The sequence below is a fragment of the Tamandua tetradactyla genome, chromosome 18 (assembly GCF_023851605.1).
Source record: "Tamandua tetradactyla isolate mTamTet1 chromosome 18, mTamTet1.pri, whole genome shotgun sequence".
Classification (NCBI taxonomy): Eukaryota; Metazoa; Chordata; class Mammalia; order Pilosa; family Myrmecophagidae; genus Tamandua; species Tamandua tetradactyla.
The window spans coordinates 3,049,733-3,073,486 of NC_135344.1; the positions used below are offsets into that span (position 1 = coordinate 3,049,733).

Consider the following 23,754-nt stretch of genomic DNA (forward strand, 5'->3'; position numbering starts at 1 on the left):
AGGCCCGCGCGCTGCCTCTGCCTTTTTAAAGCTGGAAAACACCCTCCCCCGCCTCCCGCCGGCCCGGCCGCTCCCGCGCCCCCCCCGCCCCGCCTGCCTCCCGTGACATCACGCCCCTGCCCGCCCCGCGCCCGCCCCGCGCCCGCGCCTCCCCCACCCGGGCTCTGCCGCTCGGCGGCTGGGGACCGCGGCGTGGGCAGGGGCCCCCGGGCCCAACAGTCCACCCAGATGCCTAGGACCCCCTGGGCGTCCCTAGAGAAGCCACCCTCTGCCTTCCCGAAGCGGGGAGGGGGGAGGCGGAGGTGGGGCGCAGAGAGCGCCCTGCATGCTGAAGTCATTATGTCAAAGCGCAGGCTTCCCCCGCTGTGGAAATTTGGAAAAGAGCTTCCACTGGCAGGCCCGAGAAAGGAAATTCCCATCCCGCTAAATTGCTAACAGATTGCATTTCAGTGCCCAGACTCGGAGTTATCATTTTTATTCCGTAGCTATCTGAGCTACCCAGCTTGCCTGTTGCTTGCGCTCCTCCCGGGGAGGGGGACAAGGGTGCGCCCCGGACCGAGCCCCTCCCGGCTCCGCCCCCGCCCAGCGCGGGGAGGCACGGGCGGGGGGGCTTCATGGGCGAGACTCCAGGGCTTCTAATCAATGGGAGGGCGGCTCTGAGAAATGCAGGGCTCCTTCTCGGGAAGGCGTCTGCTAATTTAATCCCGTTCCACTTTATACTTTCCTCTTTCCAACCTCTCTGCATCTCCTAGGGCACAGTTTCGCTGCCAAAACGAGACCATATTTTCTCCTTGGAGCTGGATCGAGGGGTTGGAGTGTCAGGGCGGTTAGCATGTCTGGTATACAAAAAGCCATAAATCGATTGCGCTACACCCTTATGTGGTTTCCAATAACCCCCACAGTAAAGAGCGCGGCTCCCACCGGGGCGCAGGAGGCCCGCAGGACCTGGGGGTGGGGTGGGGGGATGGGCGGTCACGGTCCTCCGTGGATGCCCCTAAGCTGTCCACGTTCCACTCACACCCTGGGAAATGGGGGGGGGGGGGCATGAAGCACATTTGATACAACTTACGAGTTGCTCACACCGAGCAGGGGCGGTATTAAACACTCCGGAGTTTCACAGCAGAGCCGTCCCCCCTTCCGCACCCTCCTTTATAGGTTCATTCCAGCAGCTTCGACTCAACAGAGCTGAAAATTCTTTTCCATCGCGGGGAGCCTGCCAAGGAGAAGCGCCTGCAGGAAGGGCCGTCGCGGGCGCCTCGCCCTGCCAGATGTCTGGGTGGGGGTCAGGGCACAACCAGGTGTCACTACCTGAGCTGGACCTGGGGCGGTGGGCCTGGCTGCAGCCCCTCACCCCCACCCGGCGCAGGGAGAGGGACAGCCCGGCGAAGAGGCCCGAGGCAGGAGCGCGGGGGGGGGGGGGGGGGGGGGCGGGGGGGCGTAGGGGTGGGGGCGTGGGGGGACGTGGGGGTGGGGGGGCAGCGTGGCAAGGGAGGCCGCCGCCAGGGGGAGCCAGGGCCGCGCTGCCCACGCCCTCCCTCCCTCAGTTTTAAATCCCCTTTTCAGTAAGTCCTGGTGTCCCCAGCCTCTGAGCGCCAGGCTTTGCCCTGAGCGTTTCCGTTCCCGCCTCAACCGGTCCTTCTCCCTCCTTCCAGATCTGGGGGGGCCAAGGCGCTGCTGGGGAGACCCCCACCCCTGCTGCAGCCGCTGGGTCACTGCGGTGCAAGGACCAGACCTAAGGAGTGAATCCAGGGAAGGGTCGCGCATCCGGATGTGTGCGTGTGTGAGTAGGTGTGACTGCGTCTGAGTGTGTGTGTCTGTGTGTCTGTGTATGTGTGAGTAGGTGTGACTGCGTCTCTGAGAGTTTGTATATGAGTGTGAGTAGGTGTGACTGTATCTGAGTGTGTCTGTGTATGAGTGTGAGTAGGTGTCACTGTGTTTGAGTGTGAGTGTGTGAACGCATGTGTGCGTGAGTGTGTGTGTGTGGAGGAGTGAGGAGCGGCTCCTGGGGCTGGGGGCGGTCTGGCGAGTCGTATGAAATCACACACACACAGACACACGCGCGCACACAATCACCAGCGCGCGCCTGCCCCCGCCCCCAGCGCTGCGGTGCTCGCAGATCCCAGCCGCCCCGCCCGGCCCGGGCGCCCCTGGCTTGGGAGAGGCCCGGCCAGGGAGGGAGCAGGAGCGCTTGGCCGCCGCCGCCTCTGCTCCGCCGCCGCCTCCTCCTTCTTCAATAAATAGCTTTTTCAACCCAGCCCAAAGCTCCCTTTTCCTGTCTGCTTTCACTGCTCCCCTCGGCCTCCCCCGTGACGGAATCCCCGTCTGTTTCCCTCTGTTTAATGCCGTTGCCGGGGCCACGGTGGCCGGGCTCCAGCCAGGGAGGAGGCGGCGCGGTGCAGCGCACAGCTCCCAGGCCCGTGGCTGCCGCCCCGGCTCCCTCCGGCCACCTCGGGCCGCGGCCCTGCCCTGCCTGGGGGCCACGGCGCTCCGGGGCGCTACCCCGCACCTTTCCTCGGCCTCCCGCATCCTCCTGAGGTTTGTTTACGGCCGCTCCTAGGAGAGACGCTCCCGGATTTTATTTTGGGAATTGGTGATGACTAACAAAGTTAAAAGGAGCTTAGGACAGAAAACAAGACTATTTTTAGATTACTGTTGTTTCTGCGGATTATTGGGGCAAATACCCCCACTGATGCTTGCCATTTTAAGTGTCCCGGTGGACGCTGCGGCCGTGGGTAGCGTCCGCCCTGCCAGGTATCTTCTAGGGACTCTGGGTGCCGCTGCTTCCGTCTCCTGAGCCAGAGTGAGCCGGGCGCCCTGGTCAGTGCCTGTGGGGGCAGGCTCCGTCGCAGGATACAGCCTGGCTGACAGGAGAGCCCCCAGGTCAGGGGTCCGGTGTCCAAGGCCAGGGGCCCTGGCGCTGTCTGCCGCTTGCTGCTCTGTCCTGGGGCCCAGCGGCCTCTGCACACACTTGTCGCAGCCCTGGCAGCCCGGGGGTCTGGGGGGGTCCCGCTGAGAACTCCGTCCCCCCAGCTGTGTCCCGACCCCCACTCTCCAAGCAGTGGGCCCAGGTGCTGCCGCTTGCTCACAAAAATCACATACAACATTGGAGTTTTGTGTGGATGCTTTTCTCAACCACAGCAATGCTGACTTTTGAATGTCCCCCTTTAGGAAGACTTCAGTGTCTCCCCACTCCTCCAAGTGCGAGCCCCGTGCCCTGCCTGGAAGCGTCTCCTGTCCTCACAGCAGCAGCTCGGAGGCTCCCCAGAGATGCCAGGAGATGCACTGAGGAAATGAGCGTTTCGCAGAGATCCAGACTCAACTAGGAACCAGAGTTGTGGAGAAGGTGAGTTACTTTGCCCTACAGGGCTTCACTGTAAGAAGCCAGTGTGAGCCCCACGCCTGGGGAGGGCGCAGAGGGTCTCCGGAGACACCCTCACCCATATGTCCAGAACTTCCTTTTGAAGGTGAAGTTGGTCTTGGAGCTCCATGAACATGAGAGTTCAGAGCATCTACCCTGAGCTCTTACTTGTCAAGCATCTTTTTAATCCATGCCCTCTCACCCAGAATGCTGCACAGGCCCTCTCCAGGGGACCTACCTCTGCTCCAGCCCACCCATCCACCCCATAAACCATCACCACGTCTACACACTCAGAGCTTCCATCACTGGCCTCCCCTCTCCCACCCACTCTCTCAGGGCCTCAGGGTCGCTGTGGGTTAGGGTTAGGGTTAGGGTTAGGGTTATTCCTGCTGGGTGCCCACCCAGGAACCCCGTCACAGTGCCCCTTCTGGAGTCACATCCCCCACCCCATCTGTCAGTGTTGACTGCTCACTGGACTTCTGGAGCCTTCCTCCAATCCCTCTCCCCTCCCTCGGCCTGGCCCTCGTCCAGCCCACCTCCCCACCCCAGCCTGGCTTCCCTCACCCCCCATCCAAGAGCTAGCATTTCAGGCTGAATTCCCACCTTGCACCCAGCACCCAGAACCCTTTCAGGCTGCCCACGGGGTGGTTTAAAACAGCAGACACTTATTCCCTGGCTACTCTGGAGGCCCAAAGACCAAAATCCAGGAGGGGGCGGGCCCCGGTCCCTCCGGGCGGAGAGGCACCTTCCTGCCTCTGCTGGCTTCTGGTGGCTCCAGGTGCTTCTTGTAGCTGCATCACTCCTGCCACAGCCTCTGTCTTCCAACAGCCTTGTCCTCTGGGTCTGCGCGTCTGTGTCCAAATTTCCCTCTGCTAGTAAGGAGCCCAGGGGCGTCAGGCCTATCTGATATGGTCTAAGACGGGCTGGTCTTCACTCTGTGGCAGCGGCAGTGACCCCATTTCAGCACAGGGTCTCATTCACAGGTGCCAGGAATAGGATTTGAGCATATCTGTTAGGGAGACACAATTCTACCCCAAACACCTGCCTCCCCAGTCCGTGACCCCAGCACGTGGGTTGTCCTTGCCAAGCCTTTGCCACCCCCGCCATGCCCACAAGGGTGCTAGTTGAAAGAGGGACCCGAAGACCACCCGAGACCTCACCGTACACCCTACGGGAGCCCGTGGAGTTGCCATGAGGATTAAGGGAAGCAGCACAGTGCCCATCAGTGATTGGCGTCTACCACTTGCTCAGTAAATTCTGTTGTCTAAGGCATGTCCTCCCAGAACAGCATTCCTCCGCTTCTCCACGCCTCCCCATGGCCATGGAGACATCCACGCTGCTCTCCATCCAAGGACCCTGCAGGGGCCTCAGGCTCTCCATTTCGGGCCCACCAAGACACTCCTTCCAGGTTGCAGCTCCCGCCAGTGAACATGACACGGACCCTGGGATGGCCCTTCTCACCCAGCACAGCCACCTCTGCTCAGGGGCTTCTGACGGACCTGGCTGTGGCTGGAGGAGCCTCCTGTTCCTTCCTTCCTTCCCTCTGCATGGAAAGCCTCAGGACATGCTGCGCAAGGAGAGGTGGATGCACCCATGAGTGAGTGAGTACACATATGAGTAAACGCACACATGGGAATGAATTGAATGCACATGAGAGAGTGCACATGTGAGTAAATGCACATGTGAGCAAATGCACATGTGAGCAAGTGAATGCACACATGAGCAACTGAATGCACATGAGTGAATGTACACGAGTGCACACATAAGTGAATGAATGCACATGCAAGCGAATGCATATGAGTGACTGAATGCACAAGTTAAATGCACACATAAGTTAGTGCAAATGCACACATAAGTGAGTGCACATAACCAGTGAATGCACACATAAGTGAGTGCACATATAAGTGAGTGCACATGTGAGTGAATGTACATATGAGAATGAATGCGCATGTGAGTGCACATGTTAGTGAGTGAGTGCCCGTGTGAGTGAGTGCACACAGGAATGAAGCATGGACAGGTGAGGCCGCATCCCAGCCCTGTATTGGAGCCAGGTGCCCACACGACATCCGGGGCTGGCCCCATGCCAGGGGTCCTCTCAAGACCCCATCCAGGGCCTGTGGGGCTTCTGCTTAAGAAGAAGGAGGCAGGAGGCTGTGGGGTCCCCGGGTGGCGACCACAGCGGCACAGTGCATATACACGGCGAGTACCTCCCCATCCGCTGTGGGCCTCCTGAGCTCCCTGGGCCAAGAGGAGGGGGGCACAGAGGAGGAGGGGGCACAGAGGAGGGGGGCACAGAGGAAGGGGGTGCAGAGGAGGGGGGGCACAGAGGAGGTGGGCACAGAGGAGGAGGGGGCACAGAGGAAGGGGGTACAGAGGAGGGGCACAGAGGAGGAGGGGCACAGAGGAGGAGGGGGCACAGAGGAGGGGGGCACAGAGGAGGAGGGGGCACAGAGGAGGGGGGGCACAGAGGAGGGGGGCACAGAGGAGAAGGGGGCACAGAGGAGGGGGGCACAGAGGAAGGGGGTGCAGAGGAGGGGGGCACAGAGGAGGGGGGGCACAGAGGAGGTGGGCACAGAGGAGGAGGGGGCACAGAGGAAGGGGGTACAGAGGAGGGGGGCACAGAGGAGGAGGGGCACAGAGGAGGAGGGGCACAGAGGAGGAGGGGGCACAGAGGAGGGGGGCACAGAGGAGGAGGGGGGCACAGAGGAGGGGGCACAGAGGAGGAGGGGGCACAGAGGAGGGGGGCACAGAGGAGGGGGGCACAGAGGAGAAGGGGGGCACAGAGGAGGAGGGGGCACAGAGGAGAAAGGGGCACAGAGCAGGGGGGCACAGAGGAGGAGGGGGCACAGAGGAAGGGAGTACAGAGGAGGGGGGCACAGAGGAGGGGGGCACAGAGGAGAAGGGGGGCACAGAGGAGGTGGGCACAGAGGAGGAGGGGGCACAGAGGAACGGGGTACAGAGGAGGAGGGGGCACAGAGGAACGGGGCACAGAGGAGGAGGGGGCACAGAGGAGGTGGGCACAGAGGAGGGGGCCGAGTCTAGCAATGGGCAAAAGATTCCTCCGTGCTCCCCAATACTTATGGCTGGTCCTCTGCCCACTCCCAAAAAAGGCCTGAAGCCAAAGAAAGAGGGGCCATCCAGACAGCTTTGGAGATTCCGGCGATCACTGCCCCATAAAGCTGAGCAACGAAATACAAGAAGACTCGAAGGACAAGGGCCAGTGCAAGTGTGGGGGTGGTGGAGTTATGGAGCTTTTCTTTTTATTTTTTCTTCTCCATCTCCCGGGTGTCCCATGTCGGAGATGTGTCCTTTCACAACTGCGAAAACCCGTGCCCTAGTACCACTGAAGCCAGCGTGGAAGAAGGGGTCTGGGCTGAAGCTGGTGTGGGGGAGGGCGCGGTCCAGGGCAGGCAGGACTGACGGAGCCCACTTCTGTGTCTGTCACCTTCGGGAGGTGACAACTTCAGGTGCAGCCAATAAAAACATTTCAGCACCAGAAAAAATTCCCTGAACAAAGTCAAGAGGCAGATGACAACCAGTGCCACCGCTGAGGGCCTGAGCCGGAGGGCATGTGACCGCTGGCAGGATGCCCACCGGTGCCTCAGTTTCCTCCTTTGTAAACCACGGTGATGGGGCCTACCTGGAAGGACACGCTGCCTCCACCCCTCTGCATGGCACCCCCCGCGCCCGGCCGGAGGTCGTGGCGTGAAGCTGTCCCCTTCCTTGCTGTTCGCGGAGCAAACTTGGCGCTGCGCTTAAGAGGTGTCCAGTACGATTCGCTGCTCCAGGAACCGGTGGGAATTGAGTCATAAATGTCAAGTCTTGGCACAGCTAAGTGCAAAGGAAGAAAACAATCCTTTAGAAAGACTAAAACTGGAGAAATGCTCAAATGCTGCCTGAGAGAGGTGAGCTGTGAAATGCACGTTTGAATTATTCTTACCATATTTTGATAATGTGATTTGATTGATGAAGAAAAATACTTTTCAAGTAAAATCTTCAAAATGCATTCTGACCAAACTCTCTACATTGCCAAGCAATTAAAGAAAATAGAGCAAAGAGACAGGTTTATAAATTTCATGCAGCCATTCTCCCCACAGCCTCTTTCAAATGCTGCCCCAAATCACTCCATCGTTGCAGAACCCTATGGCAATAACGGGGAGCCCCCAGTGCACCCCACTGCCCCGACCCACATGGAATAGGCACAGTCCTGGCTGGAAACAAGCCCCAGGCAACCGCAGGTTCCCGGGAATTTAACTATCCTTTGGCCAGCTTTACTTTTAGGAAGTTGGGAACCAACGCAAATGCCAACGCAAATGCCACTTTGCTTTTTGGGCTTCTCTGTCTGGATACTTCCCAGGCCACAATGTGGCGGCCACCGAGCACTCCCAACCCTGCACCCAGGGTGGCCCCCTCAAGCCCTTCCCAAGGCAGAGGTGGTGAGCTCTTGTCGCCAGATTCTTGCCCACTGGTGTGGACATTACACTGTTTTCATTCTGGCAAGATTTGGGGTCTCCAACTGTGAACTCACTGGTGCTTTCCCCTTGCAAATAAAATAATATATTTTCTAATGGCCACATTGTAACTTTTTCTTTAAACTGGTTGCTTTCCCAAACTTGGGCAGCAACCCAAGGTGAGCCATTTTTGTTCCCAGCCCTAGAAAGCATGGCCATTCTTTTCTATTAAAAAAACACGGGGCTGCTTTCATCCCTCCCGCCTGGCATGCTGTTCCTGGGCCATCGGGTGGCTCTCAGCCTGGGCAACGCCCGCCCAGTGTCCCCAGCACCTAGCCCAGAGAAGCGGACCCCAGCAGAACCCCTGGTGTTTCGGTTCAATAAGGCTCTAAACAAGTTTTGCCAGGCACTTTTTACATTAATTTTTGAGCTGGAGTGAATTTCAAGGGAAATTTAATCCATATGTTTCTGATTCATTTATACTTAACTCATCAAGGTGCTGTGCGGGGACTGCTGGAAGTCCAAGAAGACTTTGGAGCCTTTTCATAACGGGTAAAGAGCCTTTTTCTCTTCATAGAAACAGGAAGGGGCTTTTTGCCAAAGTGTGATGATGTGAGCCCGCCACTCCTAGCTCGCGACTCTGAGTTCGCCTGCGTCTTCCTTCACCATTGTCCTGTCCAGTGGCCGCCGGGGGCCTGAGCTGACCAAGCGGCAACACAGGCCCACCGGCCCACCACGTGCACACACACATCGGGCCACCGTGCGCGTGCCCATCTACCATGCACACACACACCTGGCCACCACGCACGCACCCACCATGCACGTGAACATCTGCCCACCACACACACCCACACCCTGGCCAGGCACCTGCTGGGCACACATGCCCACTGCAGACACACACATGCACACCTGGCACACACTTGCCTGCTGGGCACACTCACACCTGCTCACTGGGCACAGGCACACACTGACAGCACTCCTGCCCGCCTGCCCAGCCCTCTCGCTTGGCTGGGAAGAACTCCTTGGTCACTTGACCTCCTGGGACAACCCCCAGGGCTCTGTTCTGGAGTCAAGGAGGCTTGGCACAGGTGAGAAGCAGGGGGCTCTGAGCAGGGCTCGGGCACTGCAGCCAGCTCGCACACCGGGGGCCCCTGGTCACCTCTTCCCTCATCCAGGCCTGGGGACCCCAGCTCAGTGAGCCCGTGTGCTCCTAACCCCACAAGGAGAAGGAAGGTGCAGCCCGGAGGTGCCTTCAGCTGTGGCTCAGCCCCAACAGCGACCTGCTGGGCCTCCTCATCGCAGAGAGGATGGGGCGCCACTGGGCAAGCTGGCTGCAAGAGGTGAGCCCCCCAGGACCACCCTGCCTGAGGGCCAGGGGTGCCTGTGCCATACGAAACAGTGGCTGCTGGCCTTGACAGGCACCCACAGTGGAGTGCATGTGCTCTCTCCCCCTCCCCCACCTGCCCCCTCCCCCCCCCCCCCCCCAGTGCACACAGCCCAGGGCACCTGAGGGAGGGGCTGCGCAGCCGGGCGGATGGGCCTAGGCGGGCGGGGGCAGCAGGGCTCAGGGTGGGCCCGTCTGGTGGCCTGGGAGCCCCTAGCCCAGCCCAACTTGGCCTGGAGAGCTGGGGGGCAGGAGGCCGGGCTGACCCAGGGGGTGCCGGGGGTCTTCAGGGCAGCCCTGGGAGGGGAAGTACCTGGAAATGGCCCCCAGGCCCCCCAGGCTTTGGCTTCCTCTGACCTTCCGGATTCTTCGTATTCAGCCGCCCGTGGAGAAGCGGCGATGGCCGCAGCAGGGGCATCCTCCTGGTCTCGCGGTGGGCTCTGGGGGTATGGAGGGGACCCCAGTGACAGAAGCGAACCCTCCACACACGGAGCCACGCCCCCGCGGCCGGGCGGCCCTTCCCTGGACTGTCCCAGGACCCCCACCTCCGCGGGAGCCCCCAGCCTGCGGCCCGGCCCCCTCCAGGCCTGCACTCGGGTGGCAGCGGGGGGAGCTGACCGTGGGGAACCAGCACACAAGGGCTGTGACTTCCGCCACTGAATGTGCTGTGTGGACGCCCCACCCCCCAGCTCCGGAGGATTTCTCAGATTCCCCCCCAACCCCCTTCCCCGTCTTGTGCTGGGGCAGCTCCGGTTCCAGCCCTGGCAGCCTGGTCATCCTCCAGGTGTGCTGGGGACGTGGGAGGAGCACCCTGTCCACTGCGCCCAGGCCACGGGGCAGGGACAGAGAATCGGGTGCTGGGATGCAGTGGGTGCGAGGCCACCTGGAGTGGACACGGGCTGGGAAAGGGTGGGCGACTGGCAGGCGGAAAGGACGAGAGGCCACATGTCCTCCCGCACGGGGGTAGTGAGGGCGTCCACTCGCGGTGACATGTCCAGGCGCAGTGACCCCCGTGCGCTCCGCTCCTCCTGCCCCGCCCTGTCGAAGCCCTGGGGCGCAGGGGCCGTCCGGCCTGCTCCGGGGGCGTCGCTCTCTCCATCGATAAGATGGAACCAAAACCTTGGCAATTCCAGGTTTCTGTTCAGATTTTCCGGGGACCCCAAGCGCTGGGCACCCGCTTCAAGCATTTCCGCGATGGCAGCGGCGTCCCCGTGGCCGGACCTTCGCCGCGGCCTGTGTCCGGGCGCCCACGAGGAGGACGCTGATCCCCCGAGGCTGCCGCGTTTCCTCTACTCTCAGCTCGGCAGCAGCGGCTCTGCGACTCAGGACCGCGTGCGGGCTGCGGGCTGCGGGGAGGGCGGCAGAGCGCGGGGCTGGAGGGCCCGAGGCGTTGGGCCCCGCCCCGCCCCGCCCCGCAGCCGCACGGGCCTGGGGCCTGCGCATCTCGGGGAGAAGTGGAGTCACTCGCGTGGGTGAAAGCGAGCGCCTGGCTTGCGGGGAACATGACACGGAGCAACGCAGGGCGCAGGATCCCTAGGACAGCCCGCGCGCCCGGGACGCAGCGCGTGCCTCCAGCACCACCTTCTGGAGTCCTCTGACATGACAGGGGTCTCCCGTGGAGCCAAAGGGGACGACAGCCGCCGCCCCGCGTGAAGGGCTGAAGAGAGCAGACGCCACAGGAGTCCCAAAGGTGCTGCACCCGGCCGGAGAGACTGATTCTGGGGAAGCTGGACACAGGGCAGTGACTGCACCACCTCCTCCCACTGCCCTGGGCACACGCACGGCTCTGCCCGCAGGGATGTGCCCCCAGGCCCCAGATCGTGCCCCGCAAGCGTGCCAAGGTCACGAATGATGAGGCCACACAGGGAGCCACGGATGGGAAGCACCTGGGTCCTTGGGACAGAGGAGGGCATCCTGGAAGAGCCTGGCTGGAGGTGCTGCAAGGCTCACATCTGGAAGTGGACACACAGGCAGCGGGACACAGAGGGGTACGAGGGGGGACAGCCAGGAGATAGAGGGGGCAGAGGGGAGCAGAGGGAGGGCTAAAGGGGGTAGGGGGCCTAGAGGGAGTTAGAGGGTGATACAGGGGGGCAGAGAGGGACAGGGAGGGGGACACAGAGGGGAAGAGAGGGACACAGAGGAGGACAGACGGGTTCAGAGGGGGGCACAGAAGGGAGCAGAGGGGAATAGGGGCTTAGAGGGGGTAGAGGGGTGCAGAGGGGGACAGAGAAGGGGACAGAGGGGGACAGAGAGGAAATAGATGGGGGTAGAGGGGGCAGAGGGGGTAGAGAAAGGCAGGTAGAGGGGCAGAGAGGGTGGGATGGTCAGGTCCACGTGTCAGCCTCGCCAGGCAGTGGTACCCGGTCATCTGGTCGGGCAAACACTGGCCTGTCTGTGGCTGAGAGGACATGTCATGGACGTAAATCAGGAGCACGTTGAGTGCATCCAAGGCTGATGACATCTGCACTCGGCCAAGGGAAGTGTCTTCTGCAATGAGTGATCTTAATCTAATCACCCAAAAGCTTTTAAGGAGGATTCAGGAGAGAGGAAGGAGCCTTTCAGCCTCGGCCAGCCTCTACTGGGAGTTCGTTGAGGACCTTCACTGGAGCTGCCACTCGTGGCCTGCCCTACGGATTTTGGACTTTTGTGTCTGCATGGTTGCGTGAGACCCTTTTATAAACCTCATCTTCACAGATCTCTCCTGGTGGTTCTGTTTCTTTCGAGAACCCTGACTAACACAGCTTGGTACCAGGAGTGGTTCTTGAGAAACGGAGTCCTAAAAATGGGTTTTTACAAGTGGTTTTCTACTCGGACTAGACTGAGAGACACTGATGACTCTGTCTCCATCCATCGAGATGGCACTGACAGTCCACGGCGCGGGTGGCAATAGAGATGCACAAACGGCCACCATTTGATTCTGCTAACTATACACTTTTGTGAGGCAAGGCTCTGGGTGACAGGGTTTTTGACACTTTAACACAGTTTTGAGGAGTTAGAGGTAATGATGTTGGCTGGTTGTTCCTAGCTACACTGAACACAGTTCCAAAAGACAGGCATGAGCGGAAGGCTCATTTGTGCTTACCCGTATGAGAGATGTAAAAGTCTCTGCGTGCCTGAAGGAAAATCTTACTTCCATGGCTGCAGACTTAAGAGCTCTGAAAACCACACGCAGAGTCTCACTGTTCCAGTAACAGATTTACAGCGTAAAGTAAATTCTCGAACTTGCAGGGTGTCTGCTGTTAAAGTGAGGGGGTGGTTGGAAAAGAAGGGGATCCTGAGACTTGGGATCCGGACGTATGGGTTGAAGGCTGTGGGGAGATGGGAGCCCGAGAATCTGCTGAGTCTTTTCTGGAGACACCTGTAATGGACGGCCCTGAGGAAGGAGCCACCCTTGTCCACCTTGCCTTGAAGAAACAGCTTCCCCACCTGAGTCCACCCGGAGGACTCTGCCATTCAACCATCACTTGAAGAGATTAACCCTTCAGTGCCTGCTAGCCCTGTAACCACCTCCCCAGGGGAACAGCCCTCACTCCTCTACCTGGAGAGTCTGATCTTGTTTCACCAGACGAAACTGCAACAGAACGCCCTGAGATAATTGACTTGAAGGACACTTGTATTTCTTTTCATGACCCACCCCCACCACCCCTCATTTCTTTCAGTCCTATAACTAGAGTAATGTCCCAACAGGCTCCAAAGGTGAGATACAAGGTGTGTCCTGAGGAGGTGTGCTGTACCCAAAGGACTGCATGAGTTTTCCGATCTGTACAGACAGAAATCAGGTGTGGGAATGGCTCTTAAGCGTGCGGGATGATGGTGAAAGAAATATAAAGTTGGATCAAGCTGAATTTATTGATATGGGCCCACTAAGCAGAGATTCTACATACATTGTTATAGCTCGAGGGGTTAGAAAAGATATTAATAGTTTGTTTAGACGGTTGTCTGAAAAATGGATCAAAAGGTGACCGACATTACCTGAGGTGGAAATGCCAGAACTGCCCTGGTATAATGTAGATGAGGGACCCAGAGGCTTAGAGAGATTGGAATGTTAGAGTGAATTTATTATGGAAGACCTGCTCACACACCCCAGGATGCCCAGAGGACACAGCTTTCACTACAACCTTGAGAAATAAATTCATGAGACTAGCTCCATCACCCTGAAGAGCTCTGAAGTCGCATTTCTCTAAGGTAAGATATTCAGCTGTCACTGAGCTGGAATCCTTAAACAGATTTGTGATGACCAGATCCCGAGTTGGCAGGAGCCAGGTGGAGACAGTTAACCACCATAGACAAGGTGGACGTGGCCACCATAATGGACAGCAGACTCAAAGCAGCAGGCAAAATAATGTGACTTGCAGAGACTTGTGACATTGGCTAGTAGATCATGGGGTACCTAGAAATACAATAGATGGGCAGTCTACTAAATTCTTGTTTGAGGTGTTTAAGCAGAAGAATTCCAGGTCAAGTGAATAGAAGTCTAACTTGAATTACAAAAACAAAGAATCATGGCCCCTTAATCAATTCCCAGACTTGAGACAGTTTACAGACCCAGAGTCCCTTGGATGAGGGGAGGGCCAGGTACCCTTGGGGAATGACCCTGTTACACTACCCAAAATTTACACTGTTAACCTTCCTCCCAGCCTAACCCAAGGAGACCTACGGCCTTTTACCAGGGTGACTGTGCATTAGGGAAAAGAAAATGATCATTTATTTCAGGGATTATTAGATACTGGCTCAGAAGTGACACTAATTCCAGGAGACCCAAAACGTCACTCTGGTGCACCAGTAAGAGTGGGGGCTTATGGAGGTCAGGTAATTGATGGAGTTTTAGCTCAGGTCCATCTCACAGTGGGTCCAGTGGGTCCCCGGACCCATTCTGTGGTCATTTCCCCAGCTCCAGAATGCATAGTTGGAATCAGCTATACTCAGCAACTGGCAGAATCCCCACACTGGCTCTCTAACTCGTGCAGTGAGGGCTATTATGGTGGGAAAGGCCAAGTGGAAGCCACTAGAACTGCCCCTACTTAGCAAAATAGTGAATCAGAAGCAATACCAGATTCCTGGAGGGATTACAGAGATTACTGCCACTCTTAAGGACTTGAAGGATGCAGGGATGGTGATTCCCACCACATCCCCATTCAACTCTCCTATTTGGCCTGTGCAGAAAACAGATGGGTCTTGGAAAATGACAGTGGATTACTGTAAGCTTAACCAGGTGGTGACTCCAATTGTAGCTGCTGTTCTAGATGTGGTACCATTGCTAGAGCAAATCAGCACATCACCTGGTACCTGGTATGCAGCAGTTGATCTGGGAAATGCTTTTGACTCAACATCTGTCCATAAGGACCACATAGAAATAGTTTGCTTTCATTTCGCAGGACCAGCAGTATACCTTCACTGTCCTGCCTCAGGGGTACATCAACTCTCCATCACTATTTCACAATCTTGGGGACTTGATCGTTTCTCCCTCCCACAAGACATCACACTGGTCCATTATATTGATGATATCATGTTGATTGGACCTAGTGAGCAAGAAGTAGCAACTACTCTAGATTTACTGGTAAGGCATTTGCGTGTCAGAGGATGGGAGATAAATCCAACAAAAATACAGGGGCCTTCCACCTCAGTAAAATTTCTAGGTGTCCAGTGGTATGGGGCATGTTGAGATATCCCTTCTAAGGTGAAGGATAAGTTGCTGCATCTGGTCCCTCTTAGGACCAAAACAGAGGCACAGTGCCTAGATGGTCTCTTTGGATTTAAAGACAAGATAGGCCTCATTTAGGTGTGCTACTCTAGCCCATTTACTGAGTGACCAGAAAAGCTGCTAATTTTGAGTGGGGACCTGAACAAGAGGAGGCTCTGCGACAGGTTCAGGCTGCTGTGCAAGCTGCTCTGACTCTTGGGCCATGTGCTGGTTTGAAAGAATTACGTGCCTGAGAAAAGCCACATCCCTTCATCTGAAGCAGCCATTTCTTTTAAACCCTATTGAAACCATTGGCGCCTTAATTTGGAAACTTGATTAGATTATCTCCACAGAGATGTGACTCCACCCTTTCCACAAGGGTTTTGATTAGTCTACTGGAATCCTTTAAAAGATGGAAGAATTTGGGAGAAAACTTCAGCATAACGAGAGAATGATGAGAGCCAGAGCCCATGCAACCAGAGACCTTTGGAGATGAAGAAGGAAAATGCCCCCGGGAGAGCTTTATGAAACCAGAAGCCTGGAGAGACAGCTAGTAGACATTGCCATGTTTGCCACGTGCCTTTCCAGCTGAGAGAGAAACCCTGAACTTCATCGATGGGCCCTTCTTGAGTGAAGGTAACCTCTTGTTGATGCCTTAATTAGGACATTTTTATAACCTTGCTTTAGTTGGGACATTTTCATGGCCTAAGAACTGTAAGTTTGCAACCCAATAAATTATCCCTTTTAAAAGCCGTTCTGTTTCTGGTATATTGCATTCTGGCAGGTGGCAAACTAGAACAGGCCGTATGATCCAGCAGATCCAGTGGTGCTGGAAGTGTCCATGGCAAATAGAGATGCTGTCTGGAGCCCCTATAGGAGAATCACAATGCAGACTCTTAGGGTTTTTGATCAAAGCCTTACCATCCTCTCCAAATAAGTGCTCTCCTTTTGAGACACAGCTTTTGGCCTGCTACTGGGTCACTGTCACAGCAACTTCATGGCAGGCCTGGGACATTCCCAGGATCCCTGGCCCTTGCTCCACCAGTCACAGCCTCTCCTCTTGGCTGGAGACTGTCCTTGCATTTGCCACCTGAGACCCTCTCTGCCCTTCACCTCTCTCCCTGGCTGTGTGCATCTCCCCCTCTGTTTCCTTTGGTGCCCATGGCATCCTGAAAGAACACTTCAGAGACCGACAGAGCTAGCCTGGGAGGGAGGGCCAGTGGCTGCCGAGCGTGGGTCTGACTCAGGCGGCAGGGTGTTTGTGCCAGTGGCTGTGGGGCGCTTGGCCCTGACCCAGACTGGCCGAAAGGACCCAGCAGTCCCAGCAGCCCACGGAACAGCATGTCAGGGCTGTTCAGCATAAAGATTCTGTGCATGTTTTCTTAGAGTTACACCTAAGTATCTAATTGTATATATAGTTTCTGTAAATGGTATCATGTTTTTAATATTGGTTTCCACATATTTATCATTAGTATAGAGAAATGCTATTGACTTTTGTGTGCTGATCTTGTATCCTGTGACCTTGCTGAATTCACTTATTAGTTTTAGGAGGTATTTTGTTTTTGTTTTTTGTAGATTCCTTGGGATTTTTTACATAGAAAATCATGTCATTTTTTCCCCTATTTGTATGCCTTTTATTTTTTTCTTGTCTCATTGCACTGGAATTTCTAGCACATATTGGATAAGAATGGTGAGAGGCAACACTCTTGCCCTGTTTTGTGCTTAGGGGAAAAGCAGGCAGCTTTTTGTCGTTCGTATGGAGTTACCTTATTTTTCGGTAGACTTTCTTCATTGAGTTGAGGGAGTCCCCTCTATTCCTAATTTCCTGAGCATTTTATAATGAATAGATGTTGGATTTTGTCAAATACTTTTTTCTGAGTCAATTTGAAATGATCTGATCATATAATTTTCTTCCTTGGTATGTGGATATTGTGGATTGTATTGGTTGATTTTCAAATGTTTGACCGACCTTACATGCCTGGAATAAATCCCATTTGGTTGTTTGTCCTAAATTCATAAAAGAATTTGCTTTGTAGATTTGTTTTCTTAAATGTCTTTGTCTGGTTTTAGTATCAGAATGATATCATAAATGAATTGGGATTTGTCCCTCCTTTTCTACTGTCGGGAAGAGATTTGTGTAAAATTGGTGCCAACGCTTCTTTAGATGTTTGGTAAAATTCCCCAGTGAGTCAATCCTGGCTGGGAGAGTTCTTTTTCAGAAGTTTTTCATTACTAATTAAATTTCTTTAATAGTTATAGGACTATTTAGGTTATCCATTTCATCTTGGTTGCATTTTGGCAGTTTGTGGTTTTCAAGAAATTGGACCAATTCTTCTAAGGTGCCAAATTATGAGTGTAAAGTTGTTCCTAGTATGAATAATCCTTTTAATGGCTGCAGATCTGTAATGGCAGCCCCTATTTTTGTTCTTGATATTGGTGATTTGTGCCTTTTTTTTCTTTTTGTCCTATCCAGTTTTGCTAAGGGCTTATTAATTGTATTGATTTTTTTGAATAGCCAGCTTTTTTCATCTTTGATTTTCTCTATTGTTTTCCTGTTTTCAGTTTCATTGGCCTCTGCTTTTTTAAAATTTTATTTTATTTCCATTTCTCTCTTTGCACTGAGTTTATTTCTAGTTTTTTTCAGGTAGGGACTTATACTAATAATTTGTAACCTTTCTGTTTTCTAATGCAACATTTAGTGCAATGAATTTCTCTCCCAGCCCTGCTTTAGTTGCATCCCACAAATCTTTATATACTATATTTTTATTTTCACTCAGTTCTATGTATTTTTATTTCCTTTCAGACTTCCTTTTTGACCCATAGGTTTAGAAATGTGTTGTTTAATTCCAAGTGTTTGAAGTTTTTCTTGTTTTCTGTTACTGATTTCTAGCATGCCCAGGCAACCTTGATTTTGACTGTGTTCAATTTGGTGAGGTTCGTCTGGTGGCTGAGGATATGGTCTGTCTTAGAGACCCGTCCGTGAGTGCTGGAGAAGAAAGTGCCTTCTTCTGTGGTTGGGTGGAATGCTTTGTAGACATTGATCCAATCTTATTGGCTAATGGTGTTTCTCACTGTTTCTGTATCTTTGCTGATTTGTGTCAATTGCTGAGAGTGGGGTGTTGAACTCCCTGCTATAATTGGGGATTTGACTCTTTCTCCTTTCAACTGAGTTTTTGCTTCGTCTATTGGTGCCTACACTGTTAGGCCTTGTTGGAGCAACTCTTTTACCATGTGATATCCCACTTTAAGAATCTTCTTTGCTCTGAAGTCTAGTTTATCTGATAGTCTTTTTTTTTTTTTAACTCATGTTTGCATGATGTTTTTTTTCCATCCTTTTACCTTCAAATATAACTTATGCTATTATGTTTGAAGTAAGTTTTTTGCAGTTAGCATATAGTTGGGTTTTTAAAAAATCACATTCTAACAATCCCTGTCTTAATTGGGGCATGTAGCCCATTTATATTTAAAGTAATTATTGATAGGTTAGGGCTAAGGTTTGCCATTTTATGTTCTGTTTGCTCCCTGTTTCTCATTTCTGTATCCCTTCTCTTGCCTTCTGGTGGGTTACTAAAACAATTTTTAGAGTTCCATTTTGATTTGTTCTTAAGAGTTTTTGAGTACGTTTCTTCATATGGTTTCTCAGTGGTTGCTCTAAGCTTTATGATATACCATGTGACTTATCTGTGACTGCCATTACTCATGTTTTACTACGTTGAATGAGGTATCAAAACCTGCTTCAATTTAGGCTTCTCTAGCCCCTCCACTTTTTAAATATAAATATTTATTTTGCATGTATCAAGCTTAACATTAGATAGTGGTATGACTTTTTATTAAAATATCAAATACAGCATAAGAAGCTCATGAGACAAATAGTCTGCTGCAGTTATTCCTATTTTGATCAAGTTTGTTCTTCTTTCCTTTCTGAAGTTTCAAGCCTTCTGTTATTTTATTTGTTTTTTGGAGCGCTTTCCTGAAGCATTCTTTAGGGGTGGGTACGCTAATAACAAATTCTCTTACTTTTCCTACATCTGAGAATTTAATTTGCCTACATTCATGAAGGACAGTTTTGCTGAATATAGAATTCCTGCTTGGCATCAGTTTAAAAAATGTATTTTTACTAAGAAATCTTCACACACAAACATTCCATACATGGTGTACAATCAGTGGCTCATAATAATACCACATAGTTGTGTATTCATCACCATGATCATATTTAGAGCATTAGCATCAATCTAGAAAAAGAAATTAAAAGAAAATAACTCACACATCCCTACCCCTTAACCTCCCTTTCATTGACTGCTAGTATTTCAGTCTGCCCAGTTTTTTACACTTTATCTTCCACTATTATTTATTTATTTTGTATCATTATTTTTTCACTCATCTGTTCAAACCCTGGACAAAAGGAGCATCAGACATAAGGTTTTCACAATCACACGGTCACACTCTAAAAGCTATATCTTTATATAATTGTTTTCAAGAATCTAGGCTACCGGAATACAACTCTACAGTTCAAGTGCTTCCAGCCACTCCAATACACAAGTAACTAAAAAGGGGATATCTATATAATGCATAAGAATAACCTCCAGGATAACCTCTCGACTCTGAAATCTCAGCCATTGACACTTTTTTTGTCTCATTTCTCTCTTTCCCCTCTTGGTCAAGAAGGTTTTCTCAGTCCCTTGATGCCTGGTCCTGGCTTATCCTGGGATTTCTGTCCCATGTTGCCAGGGAGATTTACACCCCTGGGAGTCATGCCCCATGTAGGGAGAGGGCTGGAGTTCACCTGCCAAGTTGGCTTAGAGAGCGAGGCCAAATCTGAACAACAGAAGAGGTTCTCTGGGGGTGACTCTTAGGCATAATTATAAGTAGGCTTAGCCTTTTTTTTTGCAAGAGTAAGTTTCATAAGAGTGACCCCCAAGATTGAGGGCTCTGCCTATTGAATTGGTTGTCTCCATTGCTTGTGAGAATATCAGGAATTCCAAACAGGTATGGAAGTTTATTATTTCCTCTTTTCTCCCCAGTCTCCAAGGGGACTTTGCAAGTATTTCTTTACTCACTGCCCAGATTACTGTGGGATATATTGCGGCATCACACTTACCTGTACAAACCCACAAGATTTCACGCCCTATTCAAGATTTTATGTAATAATGGTGTTCAAATAAACTGATCACACAAGTTAGATTAGATAATGTGCTACCCAAAATATAAATTCAGCACTAAAATAAATATCCCTTCCTTTGGTCTCACACAGAAGTTGGAGTTTTAAAATATGGACCATATCATCCTTTACCCTGTATTCTGATTTACCTTAGTCTTATCCAAATCAGCTTCATTCATATCTCTAGTTAAAGTCAGATCCTTTTTCAACTTTTTAAACAATTGCTCTATGGGGTACTACTGACTTTCATAGCTGTAGAGCTCTAACTCTGCATCTTAGGTGCCAGATGGATACCTGAAGCTCTGGGGAATGATCAGGTTGTACACAAATAGCTCAGTATTCCAGAATTAAGAAATAACAGTTAAAACTGCTGAACATGTGTGACTGCTGTAAGAGTACAGTCTAGGACCCTTTACAACAGGCCCCAACCCGATAACCCGTGCTCTCGACTTCAGTTCTCCGCGTTTGTACGTTATAGTTAGTCCTTATGCGTAAGGCATGATAATATTTGTCTTTTTGTTTCTGGCACACAGTGCTCAAGTTTTATTCATCTAGTTGCATGCCTCACAACTTCATTTCTTTTTGCAGCCACTCTGTTGTCCACTGTATGTAAACACCACAGCTCCCCCTTCGTCCCTCGTCCTTGCACCCTTAGGCCACCGAAACGTTCCTCTCCTCCTGACTGCTGTGGCTTCAGAAGAGAAGTTCAGTGTCGTCTGAACTGGTATCTCCCCAAAGGGAGTACATTGCTTCTCCATGGTTGCTTTCAGGATTTTTTCTTTATCTTTATTGCTTAGAAGTTCAATTATATGTCGGCATAGATTTCTTTAGGTTTGTCCTATGTGGAGTTTGCTCAGCTAGTTGGACATGTAGGTTTATGTCTTTCACCAAATTTGGGATGTTTTCAATCATCATTTCTTTTAATAATTTTTTAGCCCCACACTCTTTCCGCTCTTTTTTTAGGTCTCTGGTGACACAGCACAATTAGATCTTCTACGACTGCTACACAGACCCTTTAGGCTCTATTTATTTCTTTCAATCTATTTTATCTCTATTGCTCGGATTAAGGGAATTCTATCGCTCTGTCCTCGTGGTCACGATTCTAGCCTGTGTATTAGGCGCATTTAGTGAGTTTCTTTGCTTTGGTCATTGCTCAGTTCTGTAATTATTCAGTTCTAAATTTCAATTTGGCTCTAATAATCTACTAGATTATTAGCTAATAATCTATTTCTTTGTTGAGAGTTTCAATCTTTTTCATTTGATTTAACTATTTTCATGATATTTGCTTTAAAATTCCTGTTAGGCAATTCTAACATATTTCATCTCAGTATTTGGTTGTCTTTTCTCAAATTGTGATTTTCCTGGTTCCTGGGTTGTTTTAAGCAAACAGCTTAAACCCTGGGATTTATTAGCTCACAGTTTCACAGCTGGGCGGTTCCCGGGGCGGCCTCTGGCTTCAGGTGTGGGGTTCCCTCTCTGCTCACCCCGTTTGTGAAGAGCCCAGCGACCCACCCTGACCTGACCACAGCTTATCTGAAGTGAGGGCCGATCTGCAGCGGGCCACCCCCCAGGGACGGATACATTTTAGAGCATGTTTTCTGGGGTGCACGCAGCTCCAGACAAACACAACTATATCCTGGATATTTTGGATGTTGTTAGGAGACTGCTGGTCCAGCAAAATCACTAGCGAGCAGGCAGGCTTACCATGTAAGAAGGTTCTGGTTACTCCTGGGAGCTGGCTTCTCGGCCCTCGTCTAGTTTCCTTGGGGTGGCTTCGCTCTCCTCTGCCTCTGGGTCCCCACCCTGTCTCTGCTGTGCTGCCTGTGAGGTGTGAGGAGCCTCTCTGGGCTGCCTCGTGCTGGGTGGAGGGCCTGGGGCACCAGGCAGGGTCTTCCAGCGCCATTAGGCAGAGGGTCTCCTGGCACCCCTGATGCAGGTGGGCTGGGGGTGGGCTGGGGGTGGATTCTCACTCCGAGCTCGGCAGCCAGCAGCACCCGGGAGAGCAGTGGGGCTGGGCAGGCCTGTGGATCTTTCCATCTGTGGGTGGGGGCCCTGCAGGGGGACAGGGCTTGGGACTCCCCTATCCTGGGACTTCTGCCCGCAAGCAGGTGCTTCTTGTTTCTTGGCCCCGGCCATTTGGGGTGGGCCTTTGGGGGTAAAAAGAAATCCCAGAATGGCTGCAGGGCCATCCCTCCCTCAAGTCCCAGGTCCCCCCAGCAGTTCCAGCCTTCAGGGTGCTTGAAGGGTGTCCATGGAAATCTTTCCAGGGTATTCAGCTGCGTTTGGAGGGGAGGGGGGCCCTGTCTGGGAGGGAAGCTCATTCTGCCCGCGGTGCCAGCGCTGCCTCCAGCTCCCCCACCCCCTGCCCTCAACCACCCATCCCCCGCCCCCCCCACTCCCCAACCCCCACTTCCAGGGCCCCTCCTTGGCCCTCGACACCCCTGCTGTCGAGTCCCAGTGAGCTGAAAGGGTACTCACCGGGCGTCAGGTCAGGGAGCCAGGAGGGGCTCCATGGGAGGTGCTGGCAGCGCCGGGCGTGGGGGTCAGGGGCCGCACCACATGGAGCCAGTCACCACCAGCCCCCTCTCCCGACGCCCCTAAAGCGAGGCGGCCCCATATCCAGCCAAACTGCCCTGAAGTCCCAGGACTTCACTCGGATGTATTTCTTTGTTCCCTTTTTCCACCGCTTGCTCCTGCTGCCCCCGGCCCCCGTCTGTCCCTGCGCAGACTGAGCCCCTCCCAGCCCCGCCTCTCCAGACCCGCGCAGGGCACAAGGCTGAGCTCTGTGGGCACCACGTCCCACGGCCCGGCCCGGCCAGCACTGCTGCCTCTCCTCCCGTTGGCCAGCAGCATGCTCGCCGCGGGTAGTGCCACGCTGGGTGGTGGCCGTCTAACTTCGCCACCCCATGTCCTGCACTTTCTGCTCCAAGCAGAGGAATCGGCTGGTGGTGCCCTCAGCATGCGGGGCCACCCCTCCTCAGGGCTCGGGACTCCTCTCGCCTCATTTCACTCCTAACTTCGGTCTCAGGTCAGGTCCCACTTGTTTGGAGCTGCCCCCCAGGCTGGCCGCGGCCCCCTACCCCTTCCAGGCCGCCCTGAGCACCCCCTACTGGCAGGTGGGGGCTCATAACGTGTCATCAGTGGACAGAAGGACGCTGTTCCAAAGCAGAGCTTCTCTGCCGACGAACGTGGGCCCCAACCCAGCCCGGGGGCAGCCACCTGGCTCTATGAGAACTCCAGCTCCTCCTCTCCGGGCCTGCGGAGCCCCGTCCCCGGTCCCCAGGACGTATTCTGACTCCCCAGATGCGCGCGGGCAGCAGCCCCCGGCCACCTGCCTCTTTGCTGTCCCCTCCCCCAGTCACCCTGCGGCCGCTTCCAGCAGACCAGGAGCTGAAGACAAGGCCGCCGGTTGCTCTTCACATCCCTACCTGGTGGGTTCTTGTCTTATCTTCATCCAGCCAGAAGTTTACCAATTTCATTCATTTCCCCGAGGAACTGGCTCCTGGTGTTACTTTCTCCGCTGGGCATCGGCACCCCCTTTCCTGGGCACCCACCTTCGCCTTCACTCCCTCCTGCCTCCTGTTTGCTTGGGCGCGCTCTGCTCTGCTGTCTCCGGCTTCCTGAAGTGGAAGCTCAGAGAACAGATTTCAGAGCTTTTTTCTTTTCTAATATAAGAACTTAAATCTGTCAATTTCCTGTGGCAGCTGTGTCACCTGCTTTCCT

General features: G+C 53.4%; 1 long non-coding RNA gene across 1 annotated transcript; it reads left to right on the plus strand.

Moving 5' to 3' along the window:
- The first annotated feature begins 2,447 nt into the window (after positions 1–2,447).
- On the plus strand, positions 2,448–7,697 carry LOC143662487 (uncharacterized). The gene is made up of 4 exons (XR_013165345.1): positions 2,448–2,535; positions 3,169–3,343; positions 4,767–4,959; positions 6,469–7,697. It is a non-coding gene; the product is annotated as an uncharacterized LOC143662487 (long non-coding RNA).
- The last annotated feature ends 16,057 nt before the right edge of the window (positions 7,698–23,754 follow it).